The sequence below is a fragment of the Parasteatoda tepidariorum genome, chromosome 1 (genome assembly GCF_982258835.1).
Source record: "Parasteatoda tepidariorum strain Cologne lab strain chromosome 1, Ptep-v5.0, whole genome shotgun sequence".
Taxonomy (NCBI): domain Eukaryota; kingdom Metazoa; phylum Arthropoda; class Arachnida; order Araneae; family Theridiidae; genus Parasteatoda; species Parasteatoda tepidariorum.
The window spans coordinates 73,479,061-73,506,082 of NC_141755.1; the positions used below are offsets into that span (position 1 = coordinate 73,479,061).

At 26.9% G+C, this 27,022-nt stretch overlaps 1 long non-coding RNA gene across 3 annotated transcripts; it reads left to right on the plus strand.

Moving 5' to 3' along the window:
• Nucleotides 1–7,832: 7,832 nt before the first annotated feature.
• On the plus strand, nucleotides 7,833–15,847 carry LOC147816520 (uncharacterized). 3 transcript variants are annotated; one of them, XR_015434919.1, is made up of 4 exons: nucleotides 7,833–8,148; nucleotides 11,249–11,282; nucleotides 11,911–11,955; nucleotides 15,678–15,847. It is a non-coding gene; the product is annotated as an uncharacterized LOC147816520 (long non-coding RNA). The 3 variants fall into 3 exon arrangements; XR_015434920.1 differs by lacking the exon at nucleotides 7,833–8,148 and adding an exon at nucleotides 8,168–9,889; XR_015434921.1 differs by lacking the exon at nucleotides 7,833–8,148 and adding an exon at nucleotides 8,168–8,559.
• Nucleotides 15,848–27,022: the final 11,175 nt, after the last annotated feature.

Sequence of the window (27,022 nt, forward strand, 5' to 3'; positions counted from 1 at the left end):
AAAGTTTTGATTCCTTAATGTTAATTTTACTCTTTGCGTATTTCGCCATATCTCCAGAACTTTTTATAGCGGATTGAAAAATTTTTGCTCATAATTATAATATTCGTTTATCCAAAGATAATTCTCTACAGAAATTATTTTTTAGTAAATATTTATTATTTTATATTTATCTTTGATTATTTCATTATTTATAGTCGGAAAAATTTCGAATTGTATAGTTTACAATTTTTTACAGCATTTTTAAAGTAAGTAATTTTACATGGAAAAATACGAAATTTGAGTTGACGAGTTGAAAAGTTTTTGCACACAATTATAAAATTCGTTTATCCAAAAGTAATTTCACGCAAAAAATAAATTTTAGCAATTATTTATTATTTTTTATTATTACATTTATTATTTATTATTATTTTGTTATTATTCTATTTAATAATACTCGAAAAAAAATTGAATTATAAGGTATACAATTTTTGACATCATTTTAAAGTATCTAATTTTAAATGGCAAAATACAAAATTTGAGCGAAATTGGCTGAGAAATCAAATTTTTAAAAAGTCGTATACTTAAAACTCGCACAGTGCATTAGCAATAGGCGAAAAGAAACAACTATAAAAAAATATCAACCAAACAACCTTTAAGACTAAATGTAAGTTTTTCTTCCCACATTATTTAATTTCTGTCAGCAAATAAAATGGCGAAAGAAGCAAATTGGATTTCGCAATTTTGTTCGGAATCGACCTGTGTAAGATCGAAAGTTCGCTCTCATAACAGATGAGATAAGAGTAACAGGTCCATTTAGGGGCCCCCACTATATCGAACGTCAAGCGATTCACCTGTTGGAAAGGTCCACTCTTCTGAAGTTCGTGCTGGGCCGAACTTATTCCGAGCTTGAGTTCGTTGAACTTTCTGGGGGATTGAGAGGTGAATCTAAGCGGTCGACAAGACACAGATATTAAAAGACGGCCCAAACATGCTTCCAGAACCATTTGGGTCAATAATTAAGAATTTTTAACATTTCTTTACAATTTAGGCAATATTAATGCTATTTTTATTGTTAAATCACGCATAAACTGCATATTAGAACACTACTGCCTCTGTTTTAAATAGTATTGTCAGCACACAATGAATAATTAGAGGAGGATTTAAAAAAATATATTAAAAGATATATTAGGAATTTTGTATTGCATTGAAAAAAAATCGATATTTATATTTTCTGCGAGAGTTTTACAATATTTACTTCATACTTTCCGCAATTTGTTCTAAGTATGATATAAAAGAAATAAAATTCCTAAAAATTGACTGTTTAAATTTTTTTATGATAAGAAATTTAGGATGAAATGGGGTTCTTTCAGGACAATTCTGAGGTCTTTTTTTGAAAAATGTTTTGAATGAATTGCAATATAGAGCTCTGAATATTTTAAATCGAATGAGAATATTTCGTATGGAAAATATAAGAATTTTTTTAGATTTTTTTAGTTGTGTTGCACCATTTATAAAGCATATAAATTTTCTTCTCGAATTTTTTTTATGAAATATATAAACGACATAAAGTTTTAAAAAATTGAATTTCTAATTCTTTTTTGGTTCTTTGGGGTTCTTTTTTTAACAATTTTGAAGTATTTTTTCTTCTTTTTTTTGTTTGTTTGAATTGCAATGTTGAATTGCAATTTTTTTTCTCGCTTGAATTGCAATGTGGACCTCTAGATATTATACAATTGCGCAACTTTCCTTTTAATGTGGTAAGTAAAACTTTATTCTAATTGGTTAGAAAAATTAAAAAATTTATTTCTGTATGACAAATTTTTCACCTTGGGGGAGATAACTTTGGGAGACCTAATTTGTTGCCTAAAAATCGATTAAAATATAATTCTAACTCACAGTAAAGCTTCTTTATACTGAATATAGATAAAAAAAATTTGCAATATCTTTGAAAATTTTTAAATTAGATTTTTTTTTTAAATTTTTGGGATGGGGAATTAACAAAAAAGAATCCGGCATTAATGTATTAATTTCTTTGTAGTTATGAGCAATTATACATAGAGTATTCATTGCATTATTCCTATCTATTCTACATTATTACTAATTATATTGCTATTATTTATAATGCTCTTTTAAAATCAGCATATAACAAAATCATAAGAAATTTTGTTTGGAATTGGAATCGTTTAAAAAAAAAATGATTTATTTTGTAATAGACTAAATCAGATGGTCCGTCAGCGTAAATACATTGCCTTTTACCTTAATAAACAACATTGGAAACAACCTTAATAAACAACCTCGTTGGTGTACTTCTTCTTAAATACTGAACAACATTGCACAACATAATTAGTTCTTGATGTTTCATCATAAACTCATTATTGAACAATACATAACCAAAACTTGTCATAAAGTTACCACCCTCAATGCAATATTCTTTATTATTATTAAATGTATGATTGTACTTAAAAAGACTTAAATAACAAATAAACAAATTTTAATAACATATAAAATGTATTTATTATTGTAGGAAACTGAACATTAACTTACACAGAAAAAAAATTGGCAAAATTACCGTACTTGTATGGTAATTACATTGCTCATAAAAAAAAACCGTAATTTTGGTAAAAAAAACTAGAATATCCCTTTTTTTAAACCATTCATTTGATAATTTTTCCGTTCATATGTTGACGATTTACCGAAAACTCTGGTTTTCAAAATTATAATACTTGTAACCACAAAATATAGTAAAAATACAAAACTGGAAGGTAAATTTAACCAGACAAATGGTTTTTATACCTTAATCTAAGGTATTATAACAAACTTATCGAGTTTTATAACATTTACTACCAAACAGCATGGTAATCAGACCATATTTTTCTGTTAATTTTACAAAAAATCATTACCAAAGAGCTTGAGTAAAAATTATAGTGCTTTTTGCTGTTCACATAGATTCGGAATCATGGTAAATTTTATCGTATTCTGGTAGTTTTAACCACACAATTTCTTTCAGTGCAGATTACTGTAGTACGTACAATGCCGTAAATAAGTACTTCTGAAAAGTTTTGAAAAAGTTCATCACAAAATTAATATATTGTTTTAATGTTAATAGAGTTTGATATTCCATATTATAATATGTCATCAAAAATTTTTGTTATCAGCATTTAAATGGAATAATTACATAAAAAAGGAATAAAAAAATAAAAGTGCAACAATTTTAACTTAAATTTAATTATAATAATCTTAACTTTTTCTTTTGACGAATTTTTCGTCTAATTTAAAACTAAAAAACAATTCTTTCGATTTTCAGAAGAAATTTATTGTAAAATATCGCAAATATTCCAATACAGTGCGCAAAATGAAAATCGGACCACTCTGAATAACTTTTTGATCCAATCTAATGATTGGATCTTCCTATTTTAGGATTCAATAGTTCGAGGGAGAGACCTCAAATATGATAAATAATTCGTGCAAGCGATATTTTAAGTTACGAAATCAGACACAATAATGTATTATCTCTGAATAAAAATACTTTTTTTTTTGATGGACTCAGATTTCTGACCCCCAAATTGTAGGGAATAGTCGCAGTCTGGGAAATATGGCTCCTTAGTTTGGTCAGGAGAGTGTGCCAAACATTAGACCCCTTAATGTTAATTTTACTTTTCGCGTGCTTCGACATATATTGAGAATGTTTTAAGCGACTTGAGAAATTTTTGCATAAAATTTTAAAATTCGTTTATCTAAAGATTACTCCATGCAAAATATAACTTCTAGTAAGTATTTTTTATTTTATTTAATAATAGTTGTAAAAATGTTTAATTGTAAAATATAAAATTTTTTTACATCATTTTAAAAAATATAATTTTGAATGGCAAAATAAAAAACTTAGGCGAAATTGGTCTAAAAGATCGTGAAAAATCGAATTTCGAAAAAGTCGTATTTTTAAAATTGTATTTTTTAGAAACTATTCGACCGATTTCTCTCAAATTTTACAATTTTGCCATTTAAAATTACATTCTTTAAAATGATGCAAAAAAATTGCATACTTCACAATTTAAAATTTTTTCGACTATTATTATTTAAAATATTAAAAAAATAATAAACAATTACTAAAATTTTTTTTTGGCATGAAATTACCTTTAGATAAACGAATTTTGTGATTGTGTGCAAAAAAAAATTTCAATTCGCTTACTGAATCTCTTGACCGAACTATTAGGATCATATTTCCCCGACTGCTACCCTCTATATTTTGGGGGTCAGAAATCTGAATCAGTGAATATGTTCATTAAGAGAAAGTACGTTTTTGTGTCTGATTACGTAACTTGAGCTATCGTCAACAGTAATTAATTAGCAAATTTGAAATCTCCCCCTCGAACCATTAAGATCTAGAAAAAGGAAGATCCGATTATTAGATCAAAAGTTATTTAGAGTCGTCCTTTCATTTATTTATTTTTTGCTCACTGTACATGTCCTTAATTTTATTCCTTATCATTTTTAGTTTCTGAGATTATTAAGATTAAAAACGTGAGAAAATTATTCGTAGAAAAAGAAAAGAACTCTAATTTTCAGTATCATTTGAAATTCGAAACAAATTTGAAAAAAGGAAATACAATGCTTTCCCAGCAGGGCGCCGGGCAACCCAAGCAATATAATTTTCTAGTCTTGTTCTAATACGTAGATATTTTAGCTTTTTAAAAACTTGATTACTTCGACTTTCATACTTTTGACTCCTTTATCGCTTAGAACTTTATATGTGTATTGTTTACATAACCTTAAGTTTCGGTTGAACAAATAATTACATTTAATATTTCATTTTGTTTAAGAAACGGACCTATAAGTTAAGCGAAGTTAAGAAATCGGTCAACCAAAGTTTTATGTATTACTTTAGTTTTTTGATTGAAATTTTTTTAAATAATTTAATTGCTATGAAATGTTTTTTTTGAATGGATGTTTATTTGTTTCTTAGGATGAAAAATGCTTACCTTTGGTAAAAAAAAAAACCTAAATTTTGAAGGAAAAAAAATATTTCCGCTCTAATGAAAGAGTATTAGCGTTTCGTCTACATGAACTAAATTTTTTTATTTTATTTGTTCGATATGAACTTTTCAAATAATTTTGTTTGCTTTTCTTTAATAGTTAAGATTTAATCGGTATTTTCTCATAATGAATTAAAAAACAAATTTGATATGTTATTATTTTATTAAACTAAATTGGTTGTTTATTTCACATTAACTATGTTTTTTAGGCAAATTTTTTATATCAATTCGAATGTAGTAAATTGGAATAGAATTGGTTTTATTTCAGCTAAGATGTTTTTAATAGGAATTATGATAAATGTTTCTGATCACAATTCAAATGTTTTACCTAATAATCTTAATCTAATTATAATTTATTTGATTTAGTGGTAACAGCTACATGTTGCAGTTTGTTTAGGTCAGTTTGTTTCACTGAAAAAATAAGTATGGTCAAAACTACCAGAATATGGCAAAATTTATCGTTTTTCTGTCACTATGAGAGTACTAAAAAGCTCGGTGACTTTTACCGAAACGTGTTGGTAATGATTTTGGTAAAATTAGCAATTAAAAATTGTTTTTTAATGTGATAAAATTTTGTAATTTTATCATGGTACCATAGATCATGTCTTAAAAACCATTTATTCAATTAAATTTAATTTTCAGTTTTATACTTGTTATTAAATGAATGGTAAAAAGGACTATGATTTTGAAAACCATAATTTCAAACCGTTACCACATGAACGGAAAAATTACCAAATAAATGGTTTAAATATTGTATATTTTGATTTTGTTAACACAATTATGTTTTTTTTATTAGAAGTTTCTTTACCGTTATAGTATCGGAGTTTTTCTCAACGTGCGCAATACTTATATTTCTTATTTTATTCTACTATTATTACGTTTTTAATTTTGATTGTTTTTTAAATTCAGAGTTCAGAATTGATTTTTTTAATTATAACGTAATTCTATGATATTACCTTATTTTGCTACATTTTAAGATAAATTTATTTGAATTGGTGTTTAATCTAATTCGTTCTACAATTATAATTTTTTTGGTGTAAATAACAATAACCTTCTGTTATAAATCGGTGAAGAGATTCGTTAAAATATTTAGAACTTAACGATCAGCTTCATACATAATGATACATGCACTAACGCTATATAGCAAGATCAGGCTGTTTGGTTCACGAAAATATTAAATTACGGTTTTAAACTCACCTAATTTATTACATCAATATACATGCTAATTTTAAATGTAATTTAAAAAAAGATTTTTTAAGCAAAACTATTAATAATTACAATGTAGATATAATATAAAATTATGAACCTCTTATTAACCGGGTATTTGGCCAGCTTTTTATAAAAATGGTTAAAAATATAAAATTTAAACCGCATAGCAAAAATAATACATTATATTTACACCCAAGTTCTAAGTATGAAACTGCTATTAAGATTATCTTAAGTGTTTCATCGGTAATCCTTCATCCGCATGTGCGTACTTCGAAAAATTGTTTTTTTCTTAATCTCGATAGTAAGCTTAACGTTTGCAAAAGAACACGAAGGTTGTTTACCCTTTCTTTTTTCCACCTGCATTGCAAAGAAGACGAAATGCGGTGAAAGACATCAAACATCGCATCCTGTTGATCCTGGAATTGAAACCCCTTTTCTTAAACTCCTCCGCACTATCTCTCCTTCATTGTCCATTCCTCTTTTTCTTTAACAATTCCTCCTCCATATTCGTTGTTCTCAAGTGCCCATATCCTCCCCTTATGGGTAAACATTTCTCTTTTGCATGAATAGAGAGTGAAGCACACGCCAGGGTACAAAAAACACTTTAACCCAGAAGAATAGATGTCAAAGAACGAAAGGATACGGTGTTTTAGTGAATATTTTCGCTCCCTTTCCGCTTTTTTTTACAGAAAAAAGGATGCATCTTCAGGTTTAACTTCAACAGAAAAATTCTTTGTTCAAAAAAGTTTGTTTTTCAGCAATGAGGTTTTGGAATTTCTTTCCAAACATCAGTTTCCTTGGTCAAATTGCTTTTTTCTTCTTTTTCTTTTTTTTCTTTCTGGTAAAGTAAAACTGGTTATGTGTATTTCAGAAAAATAGGTAAAAAGCTTTATTATAGTTTAATCAATAATTGATTTAAACAACTTGATTGTTTTCCCGACAATTAAGATGTTGTTCGAATTTGCTTTTTTTTCTGGGGTTACCTGCTTCAACCTGACCCAACACAGATGCACTTTATGATCGTTTCCTCTTAAATTTATTTTGGTTTATTCCCCTACAATCTTTTTGTGTTAAAAAGAATATTTCATTCCAATGCATTTATTAAGTAGGCAGGTATTTCATTTATGTCACTCTAGAGCTGCACAATGGGCTATTAGCAATGATCTGAGGAAACATTCCTTAAAATCATCTCAAGACATTCCATCACGATCTTCATCCTCTGCAGAGGAGATGATTTCCCTTCTTTGGTAGCTTGATGACCTGCGCGCGAGGTCATGCACTGTATTACAATACAGTACTCGACTTCGTGCACAAATCTTCCAACGATGTCCTATACCGCGATCGCCGAGTTTCTACGCAGGCTGATCAAAGTGGTCACCCACCCGCACACTGACAGCAGCCAATGATGCTTGATTTCGGGTTTCAACTGGGAACCATATATTAAAGATTAATCCACTGCGAGACTATTAAATAAAAATAATATTGCTTAAATTGGCACAGTATTGCCACTTCCAGACATTGTACTGTTAAACTCTTCTTCTTCAGAGGACACATACCAGGACAGAAACCCTTTATGACACATTCTGTATTACCTAAATCAGTAAAAGAAAAAGTTAGTTCATCCCAGCAAAAACATAAGTTCTGGCCATCTTCGAAATTACTGACGGTACTGATTGAAAAGTGAAGGTGCAAATTACTGTCAGCTGGGTTGATTGCTGGGCCACCCTATGAACTTTTGCCAACATTGTAGGAAGTGTTGGGCCTGTACATTACAAACAGCCGCATCCCGTCAGTCTGAATCTACCCAATGGGCCACCAAGTTAAAGTTGTCTGCTGCCGCCAGTGAAGCGGTCGAGCGAGTAACGACTGTAACTGTGAATTTATTGTTTAGACAAAGAAGCACGTTGGATTCTTATAATTTTCAAAAAAGGTAAGGTTTTATTTTTTTCTATTACAATGAAGTTATTATTTTAATCATTTTTGATTTACTATTGTTCAAATATGTTTACGACGTGCAGATTTCGGTTTACAAAGAACCGCGTTTGAAGTGCTGTTTTGGCGCTATGTTTTAGATTGGCAATCATCTTTATTCAATTAATACATCATAATTAACACCTTTCTAAGATAGAATAATAAAAAATATTAAATTTAATTCAATGAAAATGTACAGACAAATGTTTTATCAACACCAAGATCGCCGCCAAATTTTTAGCGACAATCGAGCAGTAGCACGCCAAAAACAAATATAAATTCTGTTGTATGATGACTCTTTAAGTGCAATTCATAATATGTTGTAGCATATGATATAAATCAGGTTTATCTAAGTATATTATGAAAATAGGTTTGTATAATAATCAAGAATTTTCATTAAAACTTATTTCTTTATGTTAAATAATATTTAGATTTTAGTTAACTAATTGCTGTTAGTAATATTAAAAATTGTTTCTGTTATATGTATTTCATTTTAATGAAATTTTTGAGCTAAATTCAAGTGTAAAAATAGGTAAAGGTTTAATAATTTATACTAAATAGTTTAAATTAAGATGAAAAATTTATTTGTACATGTTAATATAAATAATTGCGAAGAATCGTGCTGTGAATTCTTAAACAACCTAAAAAAAATATAGATTATGGAAAGTTTTTTAGCACGCAGTTGCTCATACTTAATTGTATATTGGCTAACCCCACTTATACAAAAAAAAATATTACAAAATTCTTTTATATTTTGAAATCAATGTTAAGTTACTTCATAATTTTTGTTAAGAGTTAAGTGAATAATGTTTTTATTGTGAATTTCAAGTTAATATTCATATAAAATAATGCCCGATTTTTATAGGGATTACAAAAATATATAAAAGTTCAATACAATATGAAAACAAAATTCATACTCAATAAAAATAACAAACAACTCTTTTTCTATTAGTTTTAAAAATGTTAGAAAACCTGTTAGCGCTCTCCATGAATTTCTATAGGTTTTCTTATTTCTTGCTGTGTTTATTATTAATTTAATGAACTCGCACTCGTATTGGTAACATGAGATCAAAATTTCTACTTTTCGACTAGTTAGAGTACTAAAATCTACAGGAGCTCTGTACTTGTTGACAATTTAAATTACAATCATTTCCTGACAGCTATAGACAGAATATAATACCATTTTATTTACAAGTACAACTTCTTAAAAGGATGTTTGACCACTTTCGAAGTAGCCGAGGTGCTTCAAATTTAACTTGTATTCTATTGAGAAAACAAGTTATAACTGCTTCCAAATCACTGAAAGCTAAATTTATAATAATTTTTTGCAGAGAATCTTTCAGTGGAAATAAAAGTTTTTCAATTAACTCCTTGAAAGATTTTCAATGCTAACCTTATATTTTGTGATCCTAGAGCCGAACTTAGAAAATTTTGTTGTTTTATTGTTGACGATTCTGTTAAGGAAATTTCCTGACCTACAAGTTATTTTTCTCATTCTAATTTCTGAAAAATATTATTCTAATTTTCATTCAAACGTTTTGAGTGCCCGTTGTGTAATGCTTTTTAAATTTTTGCTGAAAGTTAAGCGAAATTTTTTTTACTGTATATCTCAAGTTAATATTCACATGAAAGTAAGACCTTTTTTTTTCTTTTACCTCTTTAAATGTTAGAAAACCTGTGCCAGTCCTCCATGAATTTCTGTAAGTTTTATTACTTAATGTATTTATTATTTATTGAATTATCTCGCTTTCATGTTTGTAACAATGGTAACTTGCAATTGAAATTTCTACTATTTTCCAACTGGGTGAAGTACTGCGTCTCTGTTCTCATCAACTTCACTTTCCAAGTAGCTGAAGTGCTCCAAATTCAACTCTTATTCCATTGACAACTTACATCTTATCACTTAAAGGAATTTTTTTTTCTTAAACTAAATATCAAATCCTTATATTGAGCTTTGTATGGAAGTGCTAGACTAATATAATTATTAATAATAGTTTATTAGACACAATATGCTTTAATATTAGATTCCATTGAACACTAATTTAAACGTAAATTTACGAGTAGTTTGAAACACGGCTTAACGAAAAAATCTAGCCGCTTTTTTTTATTGATAATTTTCTTATTTTATTTTCATAATCTGTTTTGGCTTGAGCAAAATAGTTGTTGTTTGCCTGTCAGTCTGACCACAGCAAAGTGAGGGTTTAAACGCACATATTTTAAATTATTGTACTAGGGGGCGAACCATATGGAAACGACAAAAATTTGATTATAATCAATTTGAAAAGTTTTTTTCAAAATAAATTAAATTTCAAAAATGACTTTTATGTGAAACTGTTCTATTTTACATAAATTAAATTGAGAAAAGCAACTATTACCAACCAATTCCCCTGATACAAATTTTTAAATTTATTAATAGTTAAAATGATTTATCAATTAACTTATTTTTTTTTTCATCATCTGCAGAATCTTTGATGTGCATAAATAATTTAATATTATTTTGAGAAGTAATATTTTAATTATTATTATTTGAATTATGATTTTAAAGAAGGATTAAGGACATTTTAATGTATTAAGCGAATTCATTTATAAAGTACAGTGAATTCTCACTTATGCACCAGTCTTTAGGACCAAGAGAAAAAGCGTATAAGATTTAAAAAACAGTAAGTTCATGCAAATAAGAAAAGCTTCAGATTCAGCAAAAGCTAAATTTACAATAATTTTTTGCCGAGAATCTATTAGTGGGAATAAAAAAATAAATTTCAATTAACTCTTAGGAAGATTTTCAATGCTAACCTTATATTTTGTGTTTTTTTTTATTGTTGACAATTCTGTTAATAAAATTTCCTGGTCGAAAAGTTATTTTTCTCATTCTAAATTTCCTGGCCTACAAGTTATTTTTCTCATTCTAATTTCTAAAAAATATTTTAATTTTTATTTAATCTTTCTGGATGTCTATTGGGTAATACTTTTTAAATTTCTGCTAAGAGTTTACCGTAAAATATTTTTACTGTATACAAGGTAATATTTACATAAAAATATGACCTTTTTTTTCCTTTTAGCTTTTCAACCTGTGCCAGTCCACCATGAATTTCAGTAAGTTTTTTAACTTTTATCATATGCAGAATCTTGGATGTACATAATTAATTTAATATTAGGTACTTTGAGAAGTAGTATTTTAATTATTATTACTTGAATTATGATTTTAAAGAAGAATTAGGGACATTTTAATGTATAAAGCAAATTTATTTATAAAGTGCAGTGAATTCTCCCTTATGCATCAGTTTTTGGGACCAAGAGAAAAAGTGTATAAGATTTTAAAAACAGTAAGTTCATGCACATAAGAAAAGCTTCAGATTCAGCGAAAGCTAAATTTACAATAATTTTTTGTGGAGAATCTTTAAGTGGAAATAAAAAAATAAATTTCAATTAACTCTTTGGAAGATTTTAAACGCTGACCTTATATTTTGTGATCCTAGAGGCGAACTTAGAAAATTTTGTTGTTTTATTGATGACGATTCTGTTAATAAAATTTCGTAGCCTGCAAGTTATTTTTCTCATTCAAATTTTTAAAAAATATTATTCTAATTTTTACTTAATCTTTCTGGGTGTCCGTTGTATAATGTTTTTTAAATTTCTGCTAAAAGTTTACTGAAAAATTTTTTTACTGTATATCTCAAGTTAATATTTACATAAAAATAAGACCCTTTTTTTTCCCTTTTAGCTCTTCAAATGTTGGTAAACCTGTGCTAGTCCACCATGAATTTCTGTAAGTTTTATTACTTTTATCATCTGCAGAATCTTTGATGTGCATAAATAATTTATTATTTTGAGAAGTATTATTTGAATTATTATTATTTGAATTATGATTTTAAAGAAGGATTAGGGACATTTTAATGTATTAAGCGAATTCATTTATAAAATACAGTGAATTCTCATTATGCTTCAGTCTTTGGGACCAAGAGAAAAAGTCCATAAGATTTTAAAAACAGTAAGCTCATACAAATAAGAAAAGCTAGATAGAAAAGTTTCAATAGCTGAATAAAACTACAAATAGTCGTGAATAGCGGCTAAACCTTCTAATTGTTTTTAATGATTTCGAGTAATGTTTTTGTCATCTCTGTTTTCGCGTAAACTGAGTAATAGTAATCGCTATAGCTTTACATTCCTTGACCAAAAACTAACGTTTTAATTGGTGGTGGGAAAGACACTGCTAGATAAATTTTGAAAGCATATGGGTGGTATATATGGTGGTTTCAATGTGGGTGGTGTGATAGATAAGACACCTTATTCAAATTCATATAAAAAAATGTCTTCCTAGAAACAATAAAGGTGAAAAAAATCCCATAGGGAAGAAAAATGAACTGTATTACTAGATCCAGTAACTTATTTCCTTTTATCTGTAACGAAGATTGTTTATTTGCTTTAAACTGAAAACTTTTTCTAAAAAATGGGATTATTTTTTTCTATTTAAACAAAAAATAAAATCAAAATTTTAGACTTTTAAAAAAAAATTGTGTGCTGAATTGAAATATTTATTTTCTGAATGATGCATAAAGAATTATAATTATTATTATTTTCCTATATAATGATCAAGGGCCTTTGAAAACCTTTGTATATATGCAAAAGGCACATAAAAGAGGTGGCGCAGAAGTGATTGGTCACTGTATGTAGTTTTATATTTTAATAATGGTTATTAATTTTCATTTTAATCGTTCACTTCCCTATTCAATGAAAAAAAGTATTATATTTATAAATTTTATTGATGTATATAAAATATTTTTTTAAAAATTTTATTAAGTACAGTAAGATTTTGATTGTGAAAACACAATCATATTTAAAAAACCTACCTTGTTAACATAGCTTAAAAACATGTAGGTTAAAGAGAAAAAAAAAAAAAGTAACGACAAAGTACTGATTTGAAGCATCTTGAAACTAACCTGTACAATATTGAATGCCTTCTAAGACATTATTTGGTAGAAAAAATTTTTGTGATAAGAACAATTTTTTAGTCCAAGCAAATAAAATGCCCCGTAAAAGTTAAAAAATTCTTAATAAAATGTGTAAGTAAATTTAATTTATGGTAACTAAGAAATAATGTTAATAACACCTACATTTCACTTATTTATCTATTCTTCAATAGTACAAAATATTTTTATTTGGCAAAAATATATACACCTACCTTTTTAAAAACAAAAAAGTTTTCTTGAAACAGAAGTTTAAAATGTAAACACATTAGGAATCTCTAAACTAACATTTAAGTGCGACAGAAGCAAAAAGATTATAGAAATCTTACGATTTTATGAGTTAAACGAGATGAAAAACATCAGAACCAGTTTAATTGCATATTGAAATGTTGAAGTTTTTAAAGATTCTTTTTTAACTTTCCGCCCTATAAACGGGTTGTGGTTGTGTGACGTGGGCGACCCTGCTTCACCACAGGTGCCCACTGGGTAACGAGAAGAAAGTAGTAGTTCTGGCATTCCTGTGGCCAATGGGACAACCCCCCAATGCCTGCAATTTAAAAAAAAAGGGAAAAAAGTCTATAATAAGGAAACGCCCATTGTAACGCTCCTGTCCTTGGGCAATCAAACAGGTTTAAATGTTTTCAGTCTAATTTTTCTCTGAATTATTCATTAGATTTAAATAAGTTTTGTTTCTTTTTATTTGTGGCCCATAATGTGTGTATCCTATTACAGAGTTTATTTGCTAGAATTCGAAAAGTATATGTTGAAAGTGGTTAATGTGCAACTCCTGCTATTCTAATCTACAGAAAATGACAACTAATTTTTCTGTATCAAATAAAAATGCAGTGTACCTCCTCGAGAAGGGCCAACCGTCCTCACTGCCCTTTGACGACACTGTCTGATAATATTCCTTTTAAAAAATTTAATGTGTAAATGATGATTACACACTTTTAAAATTATTCGTGTTAATAAGTTTGATTCAGATACCATTACAAATATTTACTTTGTTAATTCTCAACTGGTTAAATTTTTAAAAGATTTTTTTAGTATCAATAAGTTTATTAAAAGATTTTTTAAAAAAATTTGAAATGAATATTTTTTTTAAAAATATGTACCTTTCAATATTTATTTTTAATTAATCGTTTATTAGTTAATAGTTTAAATTATGGAAAAAGCCTTCAAGTTTAACAATATTTTTTTCTATTGCACAATGTTTTCTATTGCACAATGATTTTCTATTAGCATGTTTTTTTTCTTTGTAAGCTACAAATTTTTCTCATTTTGATAATGGGTGAGAACTACTTTTTGAAATATACATGTAAAATAGTAGGTATAGGATGGTAATTTTACAGTCGTTAAGAATCGAATTCAGCTGTTACATAATAGTACACATTTTGTTAACTATTTACGGTGTTAATTAAAAGCCCTTTAAAAACTCGGTGTACCCTTTTTTTTTTAGGAAGCACCTTTCCCTTTTTTATTCCTAGGCATAGTAATGGAGTATTTAACAAATATTTTTTGTTAAAAGAAGGAACTAAATTAATAAAAAAATTTGAAGAAAAGAAATTTCATCAGAGATGTAAACAATGTTATTAATATTTATGTAAACTTTTCATTTTTTGTCTTACATCTATACCAGTTATATAAAGACATTACGGAAATCGTGACATTGGTCAAATCTGTCGTTATTCTTATCTAGTTCTTGTGTTTTTTATATGAGGAAAATATTAATTTCACAAAGCATCACCATTAAAGTAATTTAAGAATTTATTGATTTATAAAGTTATTACAGAATTGTAAAATTATCTGCCTTTTTAACTAGCAAATTTTGAGCAACCTTTTTTCATATGGTTTCAATTCTGGTTTCAATTCAATACATATTATTGTTTTGATGCCTATTTTAATATGAAAAATGTTGTAAATTTTGAAATTTTTTTTGTCAAGGGTATACAATAAAAAATTTAATCATAAAAGTAAAGCGAAAAAAAAATACTATTGATACATTCGTGCATGTAAGTAATATATATTTAAAAGTAATTTTTCTTCTATACCTTTCCTTGAAACAATAATTTACATTAGAATATCATAATTGTTTTAAATATTAAATGCAATAAAATTGAGCACCATAAAATTAATGAAGAAAAAACTGCATGTTTTTTAAAATTAAATATTTTCTGAGCAAAGGTGAGCACAAAATTAAACACCCTGAATAACTTTTCATTTAACAGTTAGATTTTCATGTACTAGTTGTCAATCTTAATGGGTTCGTGAGTCAATATTCAATAATTTCATTCAGAAAGGAATTTTATGTTCAAAATCTTTCTAAATTATAAGACAGGTGTATGTTTTGCATGGTGTTACTAATTTGAAGACTAATTTGATGAGTCAAAATTTATCAATGAAATGATAAAAGCAAAAACTTTTCGATAGAAATTTTAGTTTTAAAAGCTCATTTTCACAAAAATACTTATGTTTTTAAAATATACGATTTGCATAATTTTTATTTTATTATCCTCTCTTTCAGGAGAACTCTTCTGTGCTATTCCAAGTGATTCTATGTAGACAAAGATATGATTTCTCTGTTGTTTTTATTATTTTTAAAATTAAATTGAAATTTGTGTAATATTTGTATTGATTAAGGTTATGTCTTTGTATTTATATGTCTTTGTATAATAAAATGTTTGCAAGAGACAATGTTGATTATTCATTTAACTAATTTCAGGGTACATTCAATTCATTACATGACTGGCTACATTTGTACATTTTTGTCCAATACACCTATTTTTTGTTAAATTTGCTGCAAGACTAAATATAATCAGTAAAACATGAATTCATGATCAGTATCGCACTAAATGATCATCTCTGGACAGCCTCTTAATATTATCGGCTGTAGGTTGTATTTATTTTTGTATAGGGTAAAATAGTATCACTAGATTCCTTAAGAACACAGCTTTTATTTTAAAACATATATATACTGACTACAAGCTATTATAGACATATATATTGACTTCAAGTTAAAACTTGAAAAATTACTTGTGAGATACAGAATTTTCATAATTCTGGACAGCAGTTTTATTATTCTGCTTTTAAGTAGAATATCACTGTAAAGAAAAGATTATTACATATGTTTACCTAGTTTAAAAATGTATTGATAAGTGGAAGCATAGATTGTGCACAGCAAATCTTTAGGACTAAGGGGTTGAACTGTGTAAAAAATATTCTTTGCATAAAACAATTTAAATGAAAAAATTAACCTAGAAATATTTTCTTAGTTCATATATTAATAATTTATTCAGAAATGTATTAGATAGCTAGATATTTATTTAGCTAATTGAATTAAATAAAAATTAGGTTTGTGGGTTTTAATTACTCCTGTAACTAGGTCAATGACCTCTCGTAAACCTCTATAAACTAAAGGGATGCTGCTGGGTGTATATAAATTGCTGGCCCTCAATTATTGATTCATTGATTACCCTCTACTGGAAAATGTCGGGCAATCACTCACCCAGCGCGTTTTAGACAGTAACTGCTGGGTTAGGTACTACCGGCCATCGATAGGCCGGTATTGTTGGCTCGACAGAAGGCCAGCCATTCACTTTAGTACAGTTGAAAGTGACTTTTGCCGGCACAGACCCGTCGCTTTAGCTGGTGGCAAACAGCAGTTTTGTGGAGCTGGACCTACAGATTTGTTTTTGCTGGGATATAAATCAAAATTCAAATGTGAATTTTCAAATGCTGATAAAGATTTTTCCCTTTATTAAAATGCAAAAATTTTATAGAAGGTTTACTTAAGATTACGGAGAATAACATAATTTTCTTGCACTTTGAGATTTTGAAAAAGTAATTTGATACATCATCACGGTTTACATTTAGTTTATCTAATCTCATTTTCTACTATACTTTACATTTTAAGCAACTAGCGTAGGCAAAACAGATATTACAAGGAAAAGTTCCATGATTTAAAACAACTTCTTACTATGCTCCTTTATTAAAAAATTTATTGGATAAACAGAAAGGAAAAGGACGTATTATGTAAAACATCTCACTAAAATTTTGGTAATATTTTCAAGTTTTAAAGGAGAGATTGGAAGTCAACTACCCATTCACTAGATGCTATTCTTATGCTTTTATAATAGACCATTCAACTCGTACATATAACGAAATTTACAGGCACTTTCTATAATATTTTCAAATTTTAACACTAAATTTAAAAATGTAATAACAACTTGACTTGCTTTAAAATTCCGAAATTGTAAAGCATAATCATAACGGAGAAAAATTCTAAATCAATTATGAATTGTCTCTATTGAAAGGAAATATTTTGCCAGTGAATATAAAGCCACTAACAAACCGACAACAATTTCTGAAAATGTCGCCAATCTTCCACTTTATTAACTTTGGAAAGGGAAATCACGCACAGAGAGGGATAAATTAAGTATATGTATTTAAATCCTTCAGAAATATCCATTTTCGCTTCGTCCGTGAAATGTGGCCTCATACCGTAATAGCCTTTTAACATTAATGCCTTTAGATTACGTATATGGAAGAATGGCTTTTCAGAAGAATCTGAACACATGCAATAGAAAAGCGATTAAACAATGGAGAGTAGCAGGTTTTAAAGGTTCGTGACTTCGGACCCCCCCTTTGAGGAGGAGGCTTGTTGATTTGAATATGGAACAAAAGGCTGAGCAAAAGCTTCTCTTTTCTATGTGGGTCTTAAATCCCATCTCCATGTTAAACCGAAAGGATATATGTTTAGATTGAGAACTGAGCGCCCAGCCGAGAAGGGAAATTTGACGAGTTGGTCACAATTAAAGAGGTTATTGGATGGGGAGAAGTTTCTTGGATGATTCAGTCGCTTACACCTGATTTAACCTAACTTTGGATGCTGTAAAGTGTATGCGAAATCTGGAAAATATCGACATCCTTTGGTAATTCACGTAGTTTTTTTTTTCTCACTGACATCGGGAAATGTTGACATTCTTCATTAACTCATAGGGAATAGTAAACTCAATATTTTTGCTAACTATCATAATTTTCGCACTGATACCGATAAATGTTGACATTCTTCTCGTTTTCATGCACTGATGAAGAATTTTGAATATTTTTTTTATAATTATTATTTCTCGCCTTTACCAATGAATTTCGACATTCTTTATGAGGATAGAGAATAGCTAACAAAATAGTTTTGATAAATATCATTTTTTTTTCGCTGATGCCGGCAAACGTCGACATTCTGCCGGCACTGATGAAGAATTTTGAATATATTTTCTTAATTATTATTTCTCACTGCTATCAATGGATTTCAATATTTTTCATGGGGATGGAGAATAGTTAAGAAATTATTTTTGTTAAAATTATTTCTTACAGGCAAATGCCAACATTTTCATTGCATTGATGATTTCAAATTTTGAATATTTTTTTAAAAACATTACTTATCTTCACCACCGATGCATTTTGACATTCTTCATGCATTGATAGGGAACATCGAATGAACATCATTACTTCTTACCAACACCAACAAATATGGAGATTCTTCTTGAATTAATGATGGATGGTGAATGCAAATTTTTGTTAAATATCATTACTTTCCACTGTCACAGGTAAAGATCGAAAGGTGAATGTTGAATATATTAAGTTTTAAAAATAATTTTCGTTATTGGAAATTGTTGATATTTTTCATGCACTACTCGGACAAGTCTATAAATTAAAAATATTTGTAAGACGTTTAGATTTTTTAAAACCATTTTTAATGTAATAACTTTTAAAATGAAGTTTAAATTTTATACTGGAGTGTACGGTAAGACTATAGCAAGTGAAATTTATTTTGAATAAAATAATAAGTCTTTAAAATAAAATGTTTCGATATTAATTTAAATAATTAAATTTATTACTAATGCATTTTTCTATACATAATATAGTATTATTACATAACTCTTAATTCTTCAATATTATTTCGAACATTAGTATGAGAAAACGTGAAATTGAAAAGAAATTTACAAGAAAAAATAGTTTGCAAAAATTTTTATTTTGCTTGAAAAAGTAAAACAAAAAGCAACTGTAAAGTTTGGGCACGCTATGCAAAAAATACCGAAATCTAATGTTATATAATATTTTAAGGAAAAAAAAATTACCCTTACAATTATTTTTAATAACAAATTTGCTAAACCTAATTTAGCACAGGGGGCAAAAACTGTATATATATATATATATATATATATATATATATATATATATATATATATATATATATATATATATATATATATATATATATATATATATATATATATATATATATATATATATATATATATATATATATATATATATATATATATATATATATATATATATATATATATATATATATATATATATATATATATATAAGTTCAAAATGAAGATAAAACAAAGGAAAATTATAGACATACGTAAAAAAAAGGGGGGGGGTGAATAACAAACAACTGATTTAAAAAAAAGAAAAAAGGATGAAATTTTTAAAAAAAAAACGGAAAATAAAAGATATAATCCTTTCATCAGCCCACACGATTATATCCGCAAAAAGCTACATGTTTACTTGCAGCTTAAGCGTAATAAATGAAACTTATTGTTTTTCGTAACTTTCTTCGTGTTTTCTTGTATTTATTTATTTTGTTGTATATATATATATATATATATATATATATATATATATATATATATATATATATATATATATATATATATATATATATATATATATATATATATATATATATATATATATATATATATATATATATATATATATATATATATATATATATATATATATATATATATATATATATATATGTATATATATATGGCCAATACTACTTGATCATGATAAAATTTGCCGTATTTCAGGCTCTATGGGAACACAAAAAAACTCGGCAATTTCTACCGAAACGCTTTGGTAATGATTTTAGTAAAATTAAAAGTAAAATATGGTTTAATAAAATGTGATAAAATTTGGCCATTTCATCATAATACTACCTTAGAACATGTAATATAAACCATTTATTCGGTTAAATATATTTTTCAGTTTTGTATTTTTTTACAAAATATTAAGTAATAAAATCGGAATTTCCGTTCAACTGTTACCATATAAGCAAAAAAACTACCAAATGAATTTTTTAAATTTTATATATTTTTGTTTTATAAACCAGATACTTCTTTTTTTACCAGAAATGTCATTACTATACCAATTTAAAAGGAAAAGATAGTTGCGACCTTTTGATGTATTTTCATAAACATTCGTAAAAAAAGAAGTGTGAGTAGTAATGATTTGTAGTTTATGCGAAGGAAATGGACCACATATATATACGAGGATACTTATTTACTATTTTTTTTACTTACTGGAATATACCAGGATGAGAAAAAAAATAACAATATAATGATTTCAATTTGGAATCACTTGAGCTGCAAAGGTCAATACTTGTAATTGTTTGTTCAAAAATTTTCAAATTGATAAATTTTGGATCAGTGGTTTATGAGAAATAATTTGAGTAATATAAAATATTAATTTTTTTTTGTTTATCCCTGGAGCTAATGATAAATAAGTACTGCATAAAAATGTACTATCAATTGACGTTAGATAAAGCTTATAAAAGGCTTATTATTTTAAATTACTTTAAAAATAATTAAATAATTAGCAGACTTAAAGGTTTAAAGTGATCGTTTGCTTTAGAATCTCTCCTACCTCATTTTGGAATTAAGGTCCATTTTTTAAAAATTTTCATTTCCTCTATGTCCTGAATTTTTTCCAATCTGAGCAAAATATTAGTGATAGAATACCACTCGATTAAAATAATACTTTATTAAAACAGGAAGAAATAAAGTTTCAGTTTTATAAAATGAGGGAAAATAAAACTGAAATAACCATTAAAAGTTGAGACTTTTTTTTCAGAAATTAGAAACAAATTATAAAGTTAGTAGTTTCAGATATGTTGCGTGATAATGTACATTTTTCTAATTTTAAAATGTTTTATTTTATTTGTTTACTTATTTTAATAAAACTGAAAGAAAACGATAACGCAAACACTTTTTAAAAAATAATAAAAAAAAACATTAAATTGTATAATACTAAAACGTTTTTCGTAAAATGCTGATTGCTGAATTGAACTACTACAATTTAAAAAAAAAATCCATTTAAAGTTCTAAAAAAAACACTTACTTACACCTCTTTCATTTCGCTTGGATTTAGCATGTTTCAAAAGGTACTGCCACTAGAAAAAACATCAGTTTACTTTTGAAATTTTTTTTTATTAAAAGTAATACTCTCCCTTCCTTCTTCCCCCGATTTGATGGCTGCGTGAGGGAAGAGCCCCTCTCCTCACCTGACGAATGTTCTTCGAATTCTGTATTTATTTCATTTTTGTTTGAATGCCAGAGAGGAAATTAATTAGGTAATGCTGAAAATTTTTTAAAAGTTAATTAGTTAATGTGAAAAAAATATTTAAAAACTGTATATCGTGCAACACTAAAATGTATTTCTGAAACTAATTGATCGCTAAATCATAACGGCATAATTTTTTCCTTAAAAAATTCATTTGGAATTCTAAAATAACGGCTGCTATTTGTCTTCCATTTTGATTGGGTGGTGTATTTAATATGGTTGCATTCAAGATGTACCAAACTTGTTTGGATTTAACATGTTTCAAAAGATATTTCCAAGTAAAAAGAAAATATCAGTTTAATTTTTCAAAAATAAATAAAAGTGATTTAAAGTATTCTTAAAATTCCCCTTCCCTCTTCACCCCCATTTTATGGACACGAGATAAGAGGCCCACCAGTGATTGTTTTCATGACAATACAGTGACTTAGAATGCACTGACATCCTCGGTATTCAGGTCCTATATTTAAATGATGTTGCATACTCAACAATTAACCCTTTCTTGCGATATTACTAAAGTCCTGCAAGGTTGGCGAGAATTAGTTCTGCAATCGAATACCTCCTGCTTTAATTGGAGATTTAAAGAAGGGGCAGGGAGAATTAATTGCATTTGAGCAAATTTCCAAGTGTATATTGAAGAGAGTGTCTTTCACATCTATACTATAGAAGTTGCTTGTTATGCTAATTTTAGGTTTATTCGCGAACCCACATTTAGACAATGTAAGACGCGTTTGGTCTTTCAAAAGGTCAATTTTGCATTACATAAACGTCAGTTGCTTAGATATTTAAAACGAGTTGGTAAATTAATGCCATAGAACTAAAGGACTTAAAAAAACATTATTACTGAGCATTAATTTTAGGTAATAGATTTTGAAAAATTAATAGCTAAATTGAAAGTGATAATTAAATATGGTTTGTAATACGTATGCATATTTTAGGTTTATTCGCGAACCCACATTTAGACAATGTAAGACGCGTTTGGTCTTTCAAAAGGTCAATTTTGCATTATATAAACGTCACTTGCTTGTTTGTATAAAATAAGTTGATAAATTATTTTTATAAGTGCCATAGAGATTAAAGAGGCTAAAACAACTTTATTGCTGAACACGCATTTTGGATAATGGAAATTGAAAAATTGATAGCGAAATTGAAAGCGATTACGATTATTGAAACCGATCAATTTGTTATACTTATGCCAATTTTAGGCTTATCGACGAACCCAAATTTAGACACTGTAAGACGTATTTGGAGCTTCTAAATACCGATTTTGAATTACAAAAACGTAATTTGTTTTTGGCTTTTGAAGAGAGTCTATAAGTTGATTATTTCAAAAAACAGTAGAACTAAGGATTAAAAAAATTTTGCTAAAGGCTAATAGAACAAAAGAAGATAAAAAAAATTGTTGCTAAAGGCTATTACTTGATAATGGAAAAGGAGAAACTTAAACTGTTATTCAATAACTTGCAAGTTAAATTCAATTATATTTTGCCACTATCCAAACATTTGTTTTAAACTAGCTTGAAAATAACAATATCCTCAATTTCGAACATGTTGCTCGCTAAAACAAGCTTTCTGAAAAATTCCTCTTTACAATCAGGGTGAAATAAAATTCTAATTACATAGCGATGCAATAATGCGTAGTTTATTTTAAGAAAATGTGAAAAGTAAACAAAAGATGCAATGTTTATTTAAATAAAAGTATTCTCTTTATGTATATGAATTTATTTTTTATTTATATTAATTTTCTTGATTTTAAACATAATTAAAAGAAAATGTTTGCTTAATTTATTTTGCAGAAAAATTCCTCAACATAATTTAAAATAAAGTTCGAAATCATTTGCACAAAAATTATTACATGGCATGTTAATATTTTTCTAGGTACGGATTGCGCATTATTGAATATTAATATGGAAATCCGTATTTTGTTTTAAGAGCAAGCAGTATTAAATTACATTGGAATGCCTCAAGTAAATATAGTAATGTGCCTATGTCTTTAAAGTAAATAAACTATTCAAATTTCTTATTGCATATAGCCATATACTTTTTAAAATAATCGGATCGAATTGACAAAAATTCTTAATTATTAGTGCAAAGATCAATTTTTATTGATTCAATTTAAAAATTATTTTTCTAATTTACTTAAAATACTAAATTTTATAAAAATAAAGAAAAAATATATATTTGTTATTTTTTCTCTCTTTTTCAGTATACTTCCAAATCATTTATCGAAAAAATAGTAATTCCACTATTCGAAGTAAAATTCAAAATTATTAGCGAAATGTATCGCAAGTGTTAACATTGTTTTTTTTTTTTTTTTAAATATCTGATTCATATGAAATATCTTAGAATTATTTGATCAAAAATTTGAATTCATTTCATTAATTTAAATCAATTTTTTAAAATTATTTTAAATTTTCTAAAATTATTAGTTAATTCAGAAATTTTAAATACAGTTTAAATAAATATATAGGAAAAATTAAATTTATTTCGGTCCAAGCTAAAAATGCATTCAAAAATTTGTTTCTCACACTTGTTCAAAAAGATGTATCTACATCTTTTTATCTTAGAAATATATATTTCTATCAATTTAAAAGCATCAAAATTTGCTTGTACCTTGTTTCAATTTTATTTATTTTAACTAAGAATTAAAAAAAAATTATTTCCTGGGTATTTTTACTAGTATTACCTTGTTTTACCTCAATTATAATTTTTTGTACAAGTAGTTTGCTTTTTATTTATAATGTGATAAATAAAACGTACTTTGATTTAAAAAAAAGTATTAATTGAAAAATTCATATCATATTATTTTGAAAAAATGCTTATACAAAAAATTAATACTATTTTTTTAATTAAAAAAATAGTTAACGCATCTATTCTTTTTTCTTTTTTTTCTCGAATGGACTTAATTCGTTTTGCCTAGAAGATGCCAGAGGTGCTACTCATTTCGCGTTACCCAGTGGGCACCTGTGAACCAAAGTCATGGAGACGAGTAACATTGCCCACGCCACACTGCCACAAACCCGTTCATAGGGTGGGCCACATTCACACTACACACAACAGAGGACAATCCAAGAAAGAGAAATATCCAAATGCCAAAGCGGGATTCGAAGATTCGAACGCACGGCCATTGGCTTCGCAGTCAGGTGCGCTAACATCTCGGCCACCTAGCCGACACATATCTAATCTATACGAAGAAAACCACTCAATATATCCTAATTAATATAGTTTTTTTTTCTTCAAAATTTTCAAAATTTTCCATACATTACCTTTGCCATATTAATAATATTTTTTTTCCATATGTTCCAGATAAAGAGCACGAAAATTAAATTATATCAAACTTATCTATCAGTTATGATTAATCTTTTAAATAATATCAATTTTAAACAAGAATATAATATTTTTCTTTTGAATTCATAAGACTAAGCTAAACTATATCCCGTATAAGAATATAAATTCTTTCACAGCATATCAACTAAGGATCAGAAATTAATATTAAAATGTAAATATAATTTGTAAATATATGTTTTAACAAAGTTGTTTAGCACGTCTAAGAAGCCTTAACCAGCTTATTTCTAAAGATATTTGAAATAGAAAATAGCGCAGAGGTGCATTGAGAATCGAAAAGCTTATGTTTCAAATTTTAAAAAAGAGAAAGGAATGAAAGATTGGTTCTAAAACTTGAGAAAACTTCAATACACTATAAAGCGTCATATTCATATTTTAATTTGTCATTAAAATATGCAAATTTGAGTGAAACGGATTAAAGAGTTTCTTCTCTGAAAATTAGAAAATTTTATTTTTCTCCACTGTGGTCCGCTTCTGTGTTGATTACATAAATTTCATATTCGTAAATTTTTAACAGCAAAATGTTTTCGGTTTCGAAATCTCGCGGAAGTTATTCTATAGCTTCGGTAAGCCATAGGATCAGAATGACTTAAACAATGCTTCAATTTACTGAATTGGAATGTTCGACACCACCCTTCAAAGGACTTCGCCTTTATCCCTGATTTTGAACGAGTCCAAGTTCTTAATCCAATATCCCATCTGTTGCTGAGACTTCAGGATTTTAATATTTCAAAGAATTGCTTACTTTTAAAGTAGGTTTCACGAATTGTGCTTTAATCTTGACTTAAAATTGGTCGCTGTATTTCGTTGCAAAATTCAGACGCTACGCTTTAAAATATAAGAAAATTATGTATATGAGATGTATATATATATATATATATATATATATCGAGCTTTTTTATTTATTTTCTTCAGGGAGAAAATAATTCTGGGGAAATGATCGTATGGTATGGTAATGACATTTTCAATATGAAAAAAACAACAACATAATTCTGGTTAATAAAACCACAATTAACGGTACTTAAACCTTTTGTTTCGTAATTTTTCCGTTTGTATAATAAAGGTTTACTAGAAATTCTGGTTTTTAAAATTACAGTTCTTATTATCACACATTTAGTAAAAAATATATAACTGAAAAGTATATTTAACCATATAAATGGATTTTATTTACCAAATTTTATCAAAATCATTACCAAAACTTTCTTTTCTGAATGTTAAATAATATTTTTAGAACAATGTAAATAAATTTTAAAAAGCAAATATAAATTTTTTTAATTCCTATTAAAATTGCTTATCTTTTCTTATAAAAGGACCTAGTGGATATTTTTTTAAATTCAAGTTCTTAAAATAAATTTGTAAGTTAGGTAAATCAGCATAACGAAATGGAGATCATAATATCATTTGCAAATTATGTTATAAATATTTCTAGAACTGTAAGAATTCAGAATTCAATAAAATTTATGATTAGTTTAATTTTTTAAATAATAATTATTATTAGAATTACGCATTCAAAACGATAGTTTAAACATAGATGTTAGATTTTAATCGAAATAATTACCTTATAAGTATATAAAAAGTTTGTCATATTAGACAAAATTGGTAAAAGAAATAAGTATGGTAGCAAGTTGTCCAATAATATTTTTATAATGATAATAAATAATGAGAAGTCCAATGTTATGGCAAAAACCATAAAAAGACATAAAATTATTTAATGATAATAATAATGATTTTTAGAATTAATCATCCAAAATGATAGTTTAAACATTAAATGAAAATGCGTAATTAAAATAAATAATAATATTCTTAAGATAATAAGAAATTCAAATTCTTGGTCAAACCTATAATAATGATGATTATGGCTTTAATATACCCATCCCTCTCCAAAGAGAATAAGGAATTGAAATAATAATGATAATTTAAAATTCTTATTTGATTTGAATGCTTAAAAATTAAATGTTAACTTTAAATGGAATTATTTATTTTTGAATAAATTTGAAGATTGAGAAAATGTAAAAAATTTACTTTATAAATAGAAATAATTGTCTCTTTTAATGCTTATCTAAATATTTTCTTAGGGTAATAATAATTTTAAAATCATGTCAAAA